The sequence below is a fragment of the Opisthorchis viverrini genome (assembly GCF_000715545.1).
Source record: "Opisthorchis viverrini unplaced genomic scaffold opera_v5_375, whole genome shotgun sequence".
NCBI classification, from domain to species: domain Eukaryota; kingdom Metazoa; phylum Platyhelminthes; class Trematoda; order Opisthorchiida; family Opisthorchiidae; genus Opisthorchis; species Opisthorchis viverrini.
In genome coordinates, this window is record NW_008752032.1 from 179,652 (window position 1) to 193,751 (window position 14,100).

The window sequence follows — 14,100 nt, forward strand, 5'->3', positions numbered from 1 at the left end:
GTGTTTATTACCCCCTTGCTCACAACAGGTGCAAAACTGTACAAGTCCCTCTAATACAAAATTGTCGACATAACTTTCGCAAAGTCATGGAACACAACTAAATTCAGAATTTTCCTTCCAACAGGTTACTAGGCGGTTTGAAATTCTGTGAGTTAATTCATTAATGTCCCTAAATGCGCACAGAGAGCATGTATACACATTATTGTCACGTTCGTGTTCCACTCTTGATCCCAACTAAACACGTCTGGGGCAGTTCTTGGCATTGCGTTTAGTAGGCGTCTTCCATGGAAATATTGATTTTCAGATTTTCTAAGAAACATACTGGTCAATGGAAATCGATCCCAACATCAGTCCTTGCCTACCATGTACAAAAATAGGAATTCTCAGACACCTTATGAAACCGGTTCACAACTCATATCCACCACAACCTACTTCCTTCTAACGTCGCTTTCGTTTTATGGGACTTCCAACAAAGTTGCATAGCAGGTCAGAACTTTTGCGGGAGAATTTCCCTACTAAGTCCAAAATATCTACAATTTTGCAATGAATGTTCAAAGTACTGCAACACCTGATACAACATATTAGTAACACTAGCAGGTGTGAAGGAATTGAGTTCCTATTGGCCATATGCAAACGCTTGTTGCAACCTTTAAGAACCAACCATCCAAGACACTGGTTACCAAACCCGAAGGATCATAGACGCAGATATTGCGACAAGTTTTCATAGTTCCGGGCGTTTAAGATCTCGGTCACGATTAACACGGCAGAAATAAACTGTCCCAACACAAATCAATAAGAAATCGATGGCGTAGCGTCCTCCTCGTGCCCAACAGGACATCTCGTCAGAAAATGAGGGCTGAATTTTGGATGGCTTAATTCTGTCTCGGCAATAGTCAAACACGCCAGACTTCAGACAGCATAGCCCTAGATTTGTTTTCTGCTGAGCCATCATGAACGTCATCATCATGATCTTCATTATTGTCAGCTGTAATAACCGCGTACTCGTCGTATAGTGGTTGTAGCTGCCGCAGTTTCGTTCACCGATGATTTTGAGGGGGGTAGGTAGCTGCGCATTGCAGGCGGGAGCTGATGAATTGGTGCATAAATCCAGCGCTGTCAGTGGGCTGTCAAGTGGTGGAGGGTTGGAAAAGAAGCTATGGATTGAAGGCAATAGCTTGGATGCACAAGCGCCATTGAGGGCGCAGATGTGTGGTCGCAAACATGACCTATCAGAATAAGAGGAATATGAAACGCTTGAATGAGTCTCACTTCCAGGGCGGCCAACAGATAACCACCAAGAACACTCACCAAGTATCCGAATAAATGTACATTTCGAGTAAGTCATACAATCTTTCTGGTTAAAAGTGGAGGGTATATTTTTACTTTAATTGGAGAAATGACCTTTGACAGTTTTTGTGGTGGAGCACCTGAGGTAGGCCAGCTGTAAGACAACTACTAACAAAAGCCTGCAGTTTTCTTTAATTGGTGCGCTTTCAATAGAAAACGCATGATTAGTACAATACCTCTTCTCCTTCCAAGTAGCCATGAATTAATTTTGGTACAACCGAGTGGGAGGGTGAACGCCTGCGTGCTGTTGCAAGTTGTACTAATTTCTCGAAAAGTGGCAATAATCTATGATCGTGCTATTCGGTAGTGAGAAAAACGCAAGCGAGCTCAAATCTCAGCCACAAATAACCAAAATAGCTACCAGTGCTGTGCAGGTACGTGAGTCAAGAAGGATATTGGAACCGATACCTGGTTTTTATTTGAACACACCACTGAAATCCTTCCGTGACCTAATATGAGACCAGGCGTAATTTCAGAAAGAATGGAATTTTACTGAAGCGAGTCAAACGGTAATCTCGATTCAGGCTTCCGCCTGCTTCCCCATGGTACCGTATAAATGTGTTTTTCATTTAAACGCTATATTTTCTCAGGGCGACGCTGTACAGCAAAAATATGGCCATAGGCAATACTGAGTCTAAAAGTCGTGTTCTAGATTCTTTGGAAAGCCGAAGAACTAAGCTAGCATATCTAAAAAAAACCACAGTAGGCCTCTTTAACTCAAAACAGACAATGTAAGGTCCGGCACACAGAACGCATTCAAAAATGGCCAGGAACGAATAGTGCTGTGTTTATAGGTTCAGTATACGACATATGTCTTGTCAATGTTCGTCACGCTTTAATCGTCTAGGATCGACTGTAAAAACCTCAGACAAGATTTTGGAGTCCAAAATGTTAGAGAGTCTAGAGATCGGAGTATCGCACCGCTAACAATGGTATGCATACCTCAAATGAGTGCTTCATAAGATCCCAAAGGAGTGGCTGAAGCCTAAAGTACCAAGTTAGATAGGCTTTCGAGATGGCTATTAAAAGGCTGGAAAATACCCCTGCTTTGAAATACGAGTTCGATTATTTTGGATTTAACGTTGTTCGCAGAATTCTTCTAAAATAAATCATAGTTTGCATGTCCGAATACTACTAGATAAACACCGACAAGAAGACCGATGACATCTCTAGCCTGTGACAATATCTGGCAGTGTTTGAGTTGGATTCTTGGTGCTACCTCTTTGTTCGTACGACTACGCAGTACAGCATAGATAAAAAGGCCACAAGCATTCCAACGGAAGTTTAGTAAGCGATGCTGTGTGGTTCGTTAAATGGGAGCTTCAGTTGTACATCAATTCTATGCTTCCTCCATGCCAAAAGCCCATCAAAGGAGTGCTTTATCCGATCATACTATTACTGCTTGTGACGATATATAACTCTCAAGGGGTCAGCACAAATGTTTCAGCGGCGTAGATGCATATTGGCTGCACAATTCGACAGAGTTGATAGACGCATGTCGCTGTGTCACAAATCTATTTGTCTGGTGTCCCCGAAGTAGAAAGGACACGGAAATTTAAACGATCCACCAACCAACACAGGCTTTTGAGTTAAGTTTTTCAGGCTTCCGCGGCAGCTACATTTTGTGCGCTTATCTTCACTGAGCATGCTGTATGTCGAAGCTTCTGTCCGTCTGATGCAAATTTGTTGGCAATCACTTGAGAACTTAAAATACTCAGGTTATTTGGGAATCCGGTGATACGGAAACGTATGAGGTAGCAAACCATTAAATTGTTTTACGCTTCAAACAATCACAGTTCAACAGCGATTCAGAAGCATGGAGAATGCTTTACAGGACGTTGTGAAACTGACTTATAACAAAAATAATCAAAATGAAGACAAAAAGTGTAGACAGTGTTCAGCAGTAAACCACCTGGAGGATATAGCGGGATTTGTGGTCAAGTGTTTGGGATCAACTGTCTGGTGAAGTGCAGCCAAACGGCCAAGTGACCCCGGACAAAAATCATGGGACTAAACCGGCATTCATCGTCTCCAACATCTAATACCATCACACTCCAGAGTACGTGAAGTAAAATACTCAAAAAACATGGAAACATTTACCCTTTTATGCTGATAGAAAAATCAGAGTGTAAAAATTGGCCTCCCATTCTCTGTGCGACATCATTTCAACATAATATAATCTTGTGTTGATTGGCTTACTAAATTTTGTGTTTAAAAATGTGACATAGTTAAGAGGTAAAGCTTGTGAAAACTGGCAAATTTTATTTACGGTCATTAAAAAGTCCACTTACAAGGGTTATTAAGAGGTGGTCAGTGCTAAAAAATTTGTCGTATCTCAGAATTTCCGTGTAGTTTCAAACGCCTCCTGTGCGTCAATGTGTTTGTCAAGGTTACCAGTTGGCATACAAAAGTAGTTTTCATGTTTTTACACCCAAATAAGCGTACTGATGACGTCCTTCAAAAAATTTGACCAACTGTTGGTAAAAAAGCAACCCAGTTCGGGAAAAAGATCAACAGCCAACTGACGAACAACTGATAAATGCACCCAAGCTACTTATATTCCGACACGTCCCAAAGATTTGCTTTTAACTTTGATTCCAAAGACCAAACATTAGGATGGAAGCGAAAAGACGGATATAACTGATTTGGTGCCAGCAAAACAGTAGAATCTCATTTCACGGCTACTAGGGGTTACTAGCGGTTGTCACTTTCATCCAACTTTTGGCATGTATGAATGTACGCAGTTATAGCTATTACTAGTTATACCTACTATTCCTGCTAGTTACAGACACCATAACATATTCGCGCATCCCCTTTACTTTCAAGGGGAAGTGGGTCTTCAAGCACAAACCGCATTTGCTCAAACTGCTCGATGAGTTGAAGTGTGTCCCGTTGAAGCCGCATCAAAGAAAGAAGAAGATTACGAGGATCTAACTGATACCCAGACTGACACATTCTCCCGTGCTTGGCCAAGTCCACCAAAACATGCTCAAAAGGTTGGACAGCTACATCAGGCAATCTATTCGTGGCTGGCTACGTTTACCGAAGGACAGCCCGATCAGCTACACTCATGTCGGTAAGCAACATGGGGGACTTGCTATCCCGATTCCGAGTGCGACAATCCCGATGCATCGGAGGATTCCTTTCTACTCAGTTCCGAGTACTACGCAGTGTGGTCAACGACCTCACATTGGGCAAGATTATCCTGGATATCAGACTTCCGCTCCGAGTTCATGGTGCATGTGTAAACACCCAGGAATAGCTGATGGCTGCTTGGGGTGATAGTCTGCACAACAGCGCAGACGGTCACGGTTTACGAGGGTTGGTCACTTTGCCCTTTTCGGATCAGTGGCTTGTATTTCCAAAACATGTGTTTCCTCGGACATGTATCCGCGGTATCCAGCTCCAATACAACCTGCTCAGAACGAGAGTTAAAATCTCTCGAAATGACCATAGTGGCCAGTTGATCTCATGTCAGCGAAACTATGGCCAACCGGGGGGGTTGGTGTATATTTTGCAGCTCTGCTGGATCACGCATGATTCCAGACGTGCTCGTCATAATAGGGTCGCAAAGAAAATCGCAAAACGTCTCCGTCACCTTTGATACACCGCCTTTGAGGGATTAAGGGCACCTGTTTCAACGTCCTCCATCAAGCCTGACCCAATCGCTGTTTGGGAGCGCCGAGCAACTGTGATAGACGTCAGCATAGTCTTGAATGGGTGAGGGGTGACTGTGTTGAATAATGTGTGGTGCTGATGAATATTCCATTGCAATAATCTCAGCCCCATGTGCCATTAATTGTGATGTTGATTTTTTGGTCTACCAACCGATGATCATCTCCTATCGAGAGGTCTGCTTTCATCAGTCCGCCAGGGCTGTTATTGGACCGAAACTTCCTAAGGTCACAGTCGTGACTTGTGTTTGCCTCTCACTGTGGGCTCTCTGCGTACTTACATCACTTTTATGCGTGGTACATGGCAGTGAGTGTACATCCTTGCTATTTAATCTCATACCAGACCCAGTATGACGGACACTTTATGTCTGGATTTGCGACTCCTGACCGTGCTAGCGCTTACCGCGCCTTAAGAGAATCCGGCATTGTTTGTCTTTTCCTTGGTTGCTGGTTCTTACACGCATGCTTCCATACGAAACGTTCTTACATACATTGGGATTCATCTTATATGACGTGAACTTTTGGTGGCATGACTTCAAACGAGACGTCTCCCTCTTTTATTTCATATCCTCCTGTAACTCCCACATTCATCGCTTGCATTCACTTTTTGTGGCTGTGATCATGCTCAGTTTGAGATGACCATGACAGTTTGATGGTAGTTATAACTACGTAATAAACGAGATGTTTTTGCAGACGAAGATCTCTGTAAGGATGCCACATACCAAAAGTTGGATAAAAACTAACCACCGCTAATAACCTCGAGTGGCCGCGAAAGAGTCTCCCTTACCGTAAAGTACGTTTCTACGGTTTTCCTGGAACCCAACCAGTTACATCCGTCTTCTCCCTCTTCTTTGTTTGCCAGTGACCTGTTGATACATGAACCAATAGCTACACAGTAAAGGCGGTGGCAGATTTAATCAGTGGGTCAATTCAGAGATGTCATTCGAATCTTCAATTGGAAGATCGGGAAAGGATACTAAGGCAGCAAACACAAGATCTTAAATTCTTGCGCGCTATTTGCCGCGCAATTAAGCAGTGTTTTTTAATGCCTCTGGACATTATGATGCCTTGTCACGTGGTCCCTACCCAGCAAGACAGTAATGCCCAGCGCAGCTGTTTTTGCATTTATATGTTGCTTAGAAGTCATTGCTTGACCTCTTTTCTTTTTTCCCCAACATGGTTATGAAAAATGGCGTTTCGAAGACATTAGTCAACTGGTAAGCGAGACACAAGACCTAGCCAGCGCAATGAATCGTGTGTGATCAGTTCATCACTGTAAATAAGCTATTTCTTCCGTAAACCAATAGAGGGATTTCAGAAGCACTAATTGATGTCCTTACTAGACTCAAGTCGCGTTTCAAACACACAGATAAACAAAACATCGGAAGTCTTTAATGATATCACTGCGGGGAAAATAGCTTCCTGACCTGCACAATGTTGAGCCCGCCGCAGCACTGTGAGCTTAATTCTTGACTAATAAACTTTGACACGAGTCATTAAGCTGGAAAATAGCGCTTTTGAACCTCCCACACAAACAAAGACCCTGTCTTTGGCTAGACCATCAGCACTGATGGAGCTGCCTACGTAGAGGAAATTGCCCACTATCCTAATCAGCCCATCTGCAAGCACTGAATCCAAGTTAATACCTGTCCAGTCTTTCAGTAGCACTGCGAACTGTGTAGGTACAAAGCGAATGCCGGACCACAAAGCAGAATTATCTGGATTATTTAGTACTGCCCGCAGTACGATGGCGCCACATCCAAGAGGAACTATGTCACCCACATAACCAACACCTGTGAGAAAACGCCTTAAGAGCACTTCGGCCCCTAAATCATGAGAGGCCAAAAGTAATTTTTTTTCGTGAGTATAGCAAAGACAAAGTGAAGAAACAACAATAGAACAGAACAGCCTTACATAGTTGTCTGTCTGAACTTAGACAAGAGCTTTCCGCAGACCTTTATAGATCTGTGGGGTTGAGCGTACAGCCCTTTATGGAGCATGCAAACTTTATGAGGAACATTTTGACCCCATAGATAATGCCATTATGTCTGAAGGTTCAAGGAGCAAAAGACAATCTTTGGGTCAATGAAGGAGGATGATTGTTGGTTGCTGAGAACAATAGTGATTTTCCAAAATTTCTTGGATGTGGATCTGTAATCGGTGCGCTCTCTTGCATGACACGTAACTTTGGTTTTGTTTTAGAATTTAAAAACCACCGTGATGAACACCGTATATTACATTCGTTACGCTAACTTGACTAGCTTCTGCATCAAGTCATCGTCACGGTCCACGTCACAGTCTTGCATTCTCACTGTTCATGAACGGCAATTTAAGGTCAAGTCTCCACAGAACAAGAATTAATTTTGCCTTCAATACATTCGCTACATGGTAAACCGAAATCAAACGACCTTAAATTTGCATGGACAACAACGATCCAGGGTATCAACTGTTGCAGTCAATTACCGCAAAATTCCTGATCTTCTATCCATTCTGAATAGTCAATATTTTTTGGTACAGGTCTTTTGCAAACAAAATTACATGTGAAAACTTAATCATACTAAAGTACTGCGGCTTCCGAAGGGAGTTAGTTTCTCCCATCAAAATGTTGGTAACAGTATACAACCTGAACTGTAGTTTCAGCACAAAGGTACACACTGATACCATCTATCTTAACCATTTTAGTGCATTAACCAAGGCTACACGTAATGCTTCACTAAAAAGCAAGCAGCACGTGTAGATAACTATTCCCTCTTTACTGACTTCAGTCATACCTTATTTATGCAATAATAGCCTGTTGGGAAGGGCATATGATTGGCTCATCACTCAACAAGTTGTGATGAATCCAAAGAGACTGTACTAAAACACTTCTTACTTAAAGCATTAAAATACGACTTATTCTTGAACAGCTTTTCAGTGTACAGGTAAGGCATGCTAATGGGCTTAAGTCAAGACCGAAAATGAAACAAGTCATACCTGAAGCGTGGACAACATTCTGCAGCACACCTCTTGCAGGTCCCACTTTATCTTCCTGCCCCTTCAGACCTCAACCTCAAGGCACTAACCAACCTAACCAGATGTAAGTTGTTTTACACAATTCCAGAAAGCTGAAGAAATTGCAAGCAGACACTTCAGCTCTGTAGTGCTTAACGGCCCTATGGAGTCTCTAGTGAGCAGAACACATTACTAATGCAAGCCAAATACAAGGTCGCAAGGAGAAAAATCCAAGTAAATTTTGATTCACAGTTCACAATAGGAGATTCCGCAGTTCCGTATTCCTTTAAACTACCACACCAAGAAGAAGAAGAAGAAGAAGTGTTCCACCTTCCTGGTATTCCAGATCTCCGGTGATCGCAATTTTAGCTACAAACACTGGACTAAGCTATTCACACCTGTGAATTAATATTGCAATCACCGGAGATTTGGAATACCAGGAAGGTTGAATACTTCTTCTCGGTGTGGTGGTTCAAAGGAATACGGAACTACGGAATCCACTATTGTGAACTGTGAGTAAAGATTTACTTGGATTTCCCTCCTTGCGAATTTGTGTCTGGCTTACATTAGTAATTTGTTCTGTTCACTAGAGACTCCATAAGGTCGTTAATCACTACATTACAGCCCGATATATCCTAATAAAGCACGACGAGTGGTTATTTACGCTAATACAAAGGAGATTGATGAAACTGGTGTGTGAAATTCACAGTCAAATTCAGAGCGAAAAGCCAAACATATGCAGTCCTCGCCCCATGGGCATACTGAAGGATGCATCATGGCCTCATTCTCAATTAGCAAACCATGAAGAACGCTTTCTTCGGTTTATCACCTCTCGACCACAATTGTCACGAAAATGTGTCTTTTACTGGGCAGCCGGCCAACAGTCTTTGTTTTAGTCATTGCGAAATATTTCCCCTACTTTCAAGGCTGTCATTCGGGGACCCGCGTGGTCGTCCAGTGTTCTCGTGAACTTGCAACTGCAGTTGAAATTCGGTGTTCCGACGCTGGGGAAAAGAAAACGCTAGTGGCGACGTGCTTCGAAAAAAATCGACGCTGGGGAAAACGCTAGTGGCGACGTGCTTCGAAAAAAATAGGAAAACTGACTGACTAATGGCTTCCTCATTTGGACGTAGTGTGTTGTGTTATGAAGAGTCTATGGACTGTAGTATCTACAGTTAGTCATCCACTACACCACTGTACACGACGATCAAAGAAATGCTGGATCACTCTGTACTCTGCCCTGACATCATTTGTCAAAAATGTGTTTCTTAATTCAATTTCTAGTGAAATACTTCGCTTATTGTGGCATTCTTCTGAAAATTTGAATTTTGTTCCCACGGCTGAGATCCTGATCCACGAGATTCCATTGAAGTAAAAAAACATCGATCTTAGTTTTCTCAACACAAAGCACATAAAAGCAAGAAAACGCCACCTGATTTAGCTTCCCTGTAGGTCTAAAAAGATGGTCTATGAAAAAACAACTACTGTGGTGCTTTCGAAAGGCATGAGTCGTGCATCATAAGAAACACTTGGCGAATGCCAATTTTAGTTAACTGGGTTCTTCATAATAATAAATACTTACCAGAGGTTGCAAGTAAATCACATATTTTTTCTAAGGCGAGAACCCATCATACCTCTAAAGCAACCAAAGTAGGCGCGTCAACTTTCCTGTACTCTGCATTTTTAATCATAGTGGAATTAAACCATAAGTCCAAACTAGTGAACTAAATGTTCACCTAGTCAAATCCAACTATTTGTGAGGACGCAAGCTCCACAGAACAAGAATTAATTTTGCCTTCAATACATTCGCTACATGGTAAACCGAAATCAAACGACCTTAAATTTGCATGGACAACAACGATCCAGGGTATCAACTGTTGCAGTCAATTACCGCAAAATTCCTGATCTTCTATCCATTCTGAATAGTCAATATTTTTGGTACAGGTCTTTTGCAAACAAAATTACATGTGAAAACTTAATCATACTAAAGTACTGCGGCTTCCGAAGGGAGTTAGTTTCTCCCATCAAAATGTAGGTGACAGTATACAACCTGAACTGTAGTTTCAGCACAAAGGTACACACTGATACCATCTATCTTAACCATTTTAGTGCATTAACCAAGGCTACACGTAATGCTTCACTAAAAAGCAAGCAGCACGTGTAGATAACTATTCCCTCTTTACTGACTTCAGTCATACCTTATTTATGCAATAATAGCCTGTTGGGAAGGGCATATGATTGGCTCATCACTCAACAAGTTGTGATGAATCCAAAGAGACTGTACTAAAACACTTCTTACTTAAAGCATTAAAATACGACTTATTCTTGAACAGCTTTTCAGTGTACAGGTAAGGCATGCTAATGGGCTTAAGTCAAGACCGAAAATGAAACAAGTCATACCTGAAGCGTGGACAACATTCTGCAGCACACCTCTTGCAGGTCCCACTTTATCTTCCTGCCCCTTCAGACCTCAACCTCAAGGCACTAACCAACCTAACCAGATGTAAGTTGTTTTACACAATTCCAGAAAGCTGAAGAAATTGCAAGCAGACACTTCAGCTCTGTAGTGCTTAACGGCCCTATGGAGTCTCTAGTGAGCAGAACACATTACTAATGCAAGCCAAATACAAGGTCGCAAGGAGAAAAATCCAAGTAAATTTTGATTCACAGTTCACAATAGGAGATTCCGCAGTTCCGTATTCCTTTAAACTACCACACCAAGAAGAAGAAGAAGAAGAAGTGTTCCACCTTCCTGGTATTCCAGATCTCCGGTGATCGCAATTTTAGCTACAAACACTGGACTAAGCTATTCACACCTGTGAATTAATATTGCAATCACCGGAGATTTGGAATACCAGGAAGGTTGAATACTTCTTCTCGGTGTGGTGGTTCAAAGGAATACGGAACTACGGAATCCACTATTGTGAACTGTGAGTAAAGATTTACTTGGATTTCCCTCCTTGCGAATTTGTGTCTGGCTTACATTAGTAATTTGTTCTGTTCACTAGAGACTCCATAAGGTCGTTAATCACTACATTACAGCCCGATATATCCTAATAAAGCACGACGAGTGGTTATTTACGCTAATACAAAGGAGATTGATGAAACTGGTGTGTGAAATTCACAGTCAAATTCAGAGCGGAAAGCCAAACATATGCAGTCCTCGCCCCATGGGCATACTGAAGGATGCATCATGGCCTCATTCTCAATTAGCAAACCATGAAGAACGCTTTCTTCGGTTTATCACCTCTCGACCACAATTGTCACGAAAATGTGTCTTTTACTGGGCAACAGTTTTTGTTTTAGTCATTGCGAAATATTTCCCCTACTTTCAAGGCTGTCATTCGGGGACCCGCGTGGTCGTCCAGTGTTCTCGTGAACTTGCAACTGCAGTTGAAATTCGGTGTTCCGACGCTGGGGAAAAGAAAACGCTAGTGGCGACGTGCTTCGAAAAAAATAGGAAAACTGACTGACTAATGGCTTCCTCATTTGGACGTAGTGTGTTCGTACATGAAGAGTCTATGGACTGTAGTATCTACAGTTAGTCATCCACTACACCACTGTACACGACGATCAAAGAAATGCTGGATCACTCTGTACTCTGCCCTGACATCATTTGTCAAAAATGTGTTTCTTAATTCAATTTCTAGTGAAATACTTCGCTTATTGTGGCATTCTTCTGAAAATTTGAATTTTGTTCCCACGGCTGAGATCCTGATCCACGAGATTCCATTGAAGTAAAAAAAACATCGATCTTAGTTTTCTCAACACAAAGCACATAAAAGCAAGAAAACGCCACCTGATTTAGCTTCCCTGTAGGTCTAAAAAGATGGTCTATGAAAAAACAACTACTGTGGTGCTTTCGAAAGGCATGAGTCGTGCATCATAAGAAACACTTGGCGAATGCCAATTTTAGTTAACTGGGTTCTTCATAATAATAAATACTTACCAGAGGTTGCAAGTAAATCACATATTTTTTCTAAGGCGAGAACCCATCATACCTCTAAAGCAACCAAAGTAGGCGCGTCAACTTTCCTGTACTCTGCATTTTTAACCATAATGGAATTAAACCATAAGTCCAAACTAGTGAACTAAATGTTCACCTAGTCAAATCCAACTGTTTGTGAAGACGCAAGCACCCGCTGTGGAAAGTTCCTCGTCAATCAACTGGCTTCCATGACGTGGTTATGAGGTTGCCTTACATCGTCGGTTGCCTCCTCAAGGGCAGCCGTTCCATAAACTGGAATGTTGTTCAAACGCTCTCAGTTTTCAGTGTTGCCGTGTTGAGTGTTGTTATAAAACCCATTCTAAACACATTTCCCCATTTGACACCGTCTGCCGACTGCATGCTGCAATGCAGCTTACCAGCTGGTTGATCAACCTGGATGTAGTTGAAAAAATAGCGTCGCCACCTTGTTTTTTTATTGGTTCTAGTGATGATTTCGGAACAAGAGTGGCTTCTGGGGCTAGTTGAAGGCCTCAGATTCGGAAGTGGGTCGTCCAGGATATCATGATAGATCACACATCTTCTCAGTTAGGAGGTGGGTGTGCCACCAGATATTGAGCGAAAACATAGCAACTGCTGGCACGTTGGAATTCTCCTAATATTTTCCTGACCAATTTTCTTTTCTTTCGTCTTAATATTTTCAAATGTTTGGGCCCTTACATTGCCCGATTCTTTCATACTTCCACCAGCTTTTTAAGTTGCTTCACTGTTCTTTCCATTATTATTTTATACAACACAAAGGAAACCTTAAAATATTCACTTTACGCATTTCCAGTTTTGTGGCACCACTGATATCGATAAGCATCCTACTCTACCGTCGCAGAGCCTATCCCAATCCTTGAAGCTCTTAGTCCCAGACTTCAGATACCGCCCATCATGAGAAGGTATTTCTACCTGCAAATCCACTGAGCAAATCTTGAGAAGAACAACCCAGTTAATCACCTCTCGGGTCCTTTGGCGCGCGTGTTTACTGGTTGGCGAACGTACCACCCAACCATCTATGTGGCAGATCCACGCTCGAACAATCGAGTAACACGGCTTCTAAAAAGGCGTCTCACATACCACAGTCCACTGGTAGACAGGGTATTGCAAGTAAATATTTAGACGCTAGCCTTCCTCTTGAAGTCAACTTAAACCCATTTAATGGAGCGTTTTGCAATTTTCAAGACCATTGAATCTATATTCCTTCGGAATTGCTGACGATTTCACCGAGCGCATACAAGATTCTTACAATGAACGGACTAGGGAACCCAGGGCCAAAAGCGGACATTTCAGTGGCATAAGTACCTCCAGTGGGAGCTTGAAAGATGTAGCTCTGGACCGGGATGTTTCCTCAAGAAATAGTTAGGCTAATCCCTGGAGCGGTACGTGGTTTCAGAGCAGTTTCCGTAATCCGAGAGGGTCTGGGAGAAAGCATAGTGATAACCTCCCTCTGAACAGTTCTACCAAACCGTCAAAGAAGGCAGTTGATAAATAGAAAACTGCGCGGTTGATGTTGCGGACAGGTTATGAGACACATCTGGAGGATGGGTGGGACAGAGTTTCGGCCTAAAAATCAGTGGATGCTGTTGCGCGCTACCAGCGTCCACACCAAATCAGATGAACTCTGCAGAATAGCTTTGACCCACTTAACCCGGGGAAACAGCATTCACGAGGCTTACCCACTATTCTTACCCCACCAAACGGCAACCTCCTCAATGATAACGACCCACTGTTTTAGGCGAAGGCTTTTGGGGCCATCAAACCACCCTGAAAGTTTGCTCTCAATGTACTGTCTGCAAGTATCCAAGCGCCGGTTCAAGAACCTCCTCCGCAGTGCACGCCACCCTCGGATTTCAAATGACCAAGGACCCCATCAGGACCTTCAACTTTTCAGTCAGACGCTCGAATTCTCGTCTACTCAAGATAATGAAAGCCAAGTGTCCCAGCATTACTCACTTATTTCATTGCCACAAGTTGCTTATTACCTTTAAACTCAACTCCGTCTGGGCAAGCTCCACCTTCCTTACTAGGGGACGACCGCGCCTGCGCAAAATACTAAAGATTCGAGCACAGAAAGGGTCTGAAGATTGGTGATAAATC

At 42.6% G+C, this 14,100-nt stretch overlaps 1 protein-coding gene across 1 annotated transcript in view; it reads right to left on the reverse strand.

The window, feature by feature from the left end:
- Positions 1-12,048, reverse strand: part of T265_10496 (hypothetical protein) — a gene marked incomplete at both ends in the record, with an annotated part of 84,104 nt that extends 72,056 nt beyond the window's left edge. Inside the window, one exon of the mRNA XM_009176881.1 lies at positions 11,962-12,048. The remainder of the gene's footprint in view (positions 1-11,961) is intronic.
- Between the last annotated feature and the right edge of the window lie 2,052 nt (positions 12,049-14,100).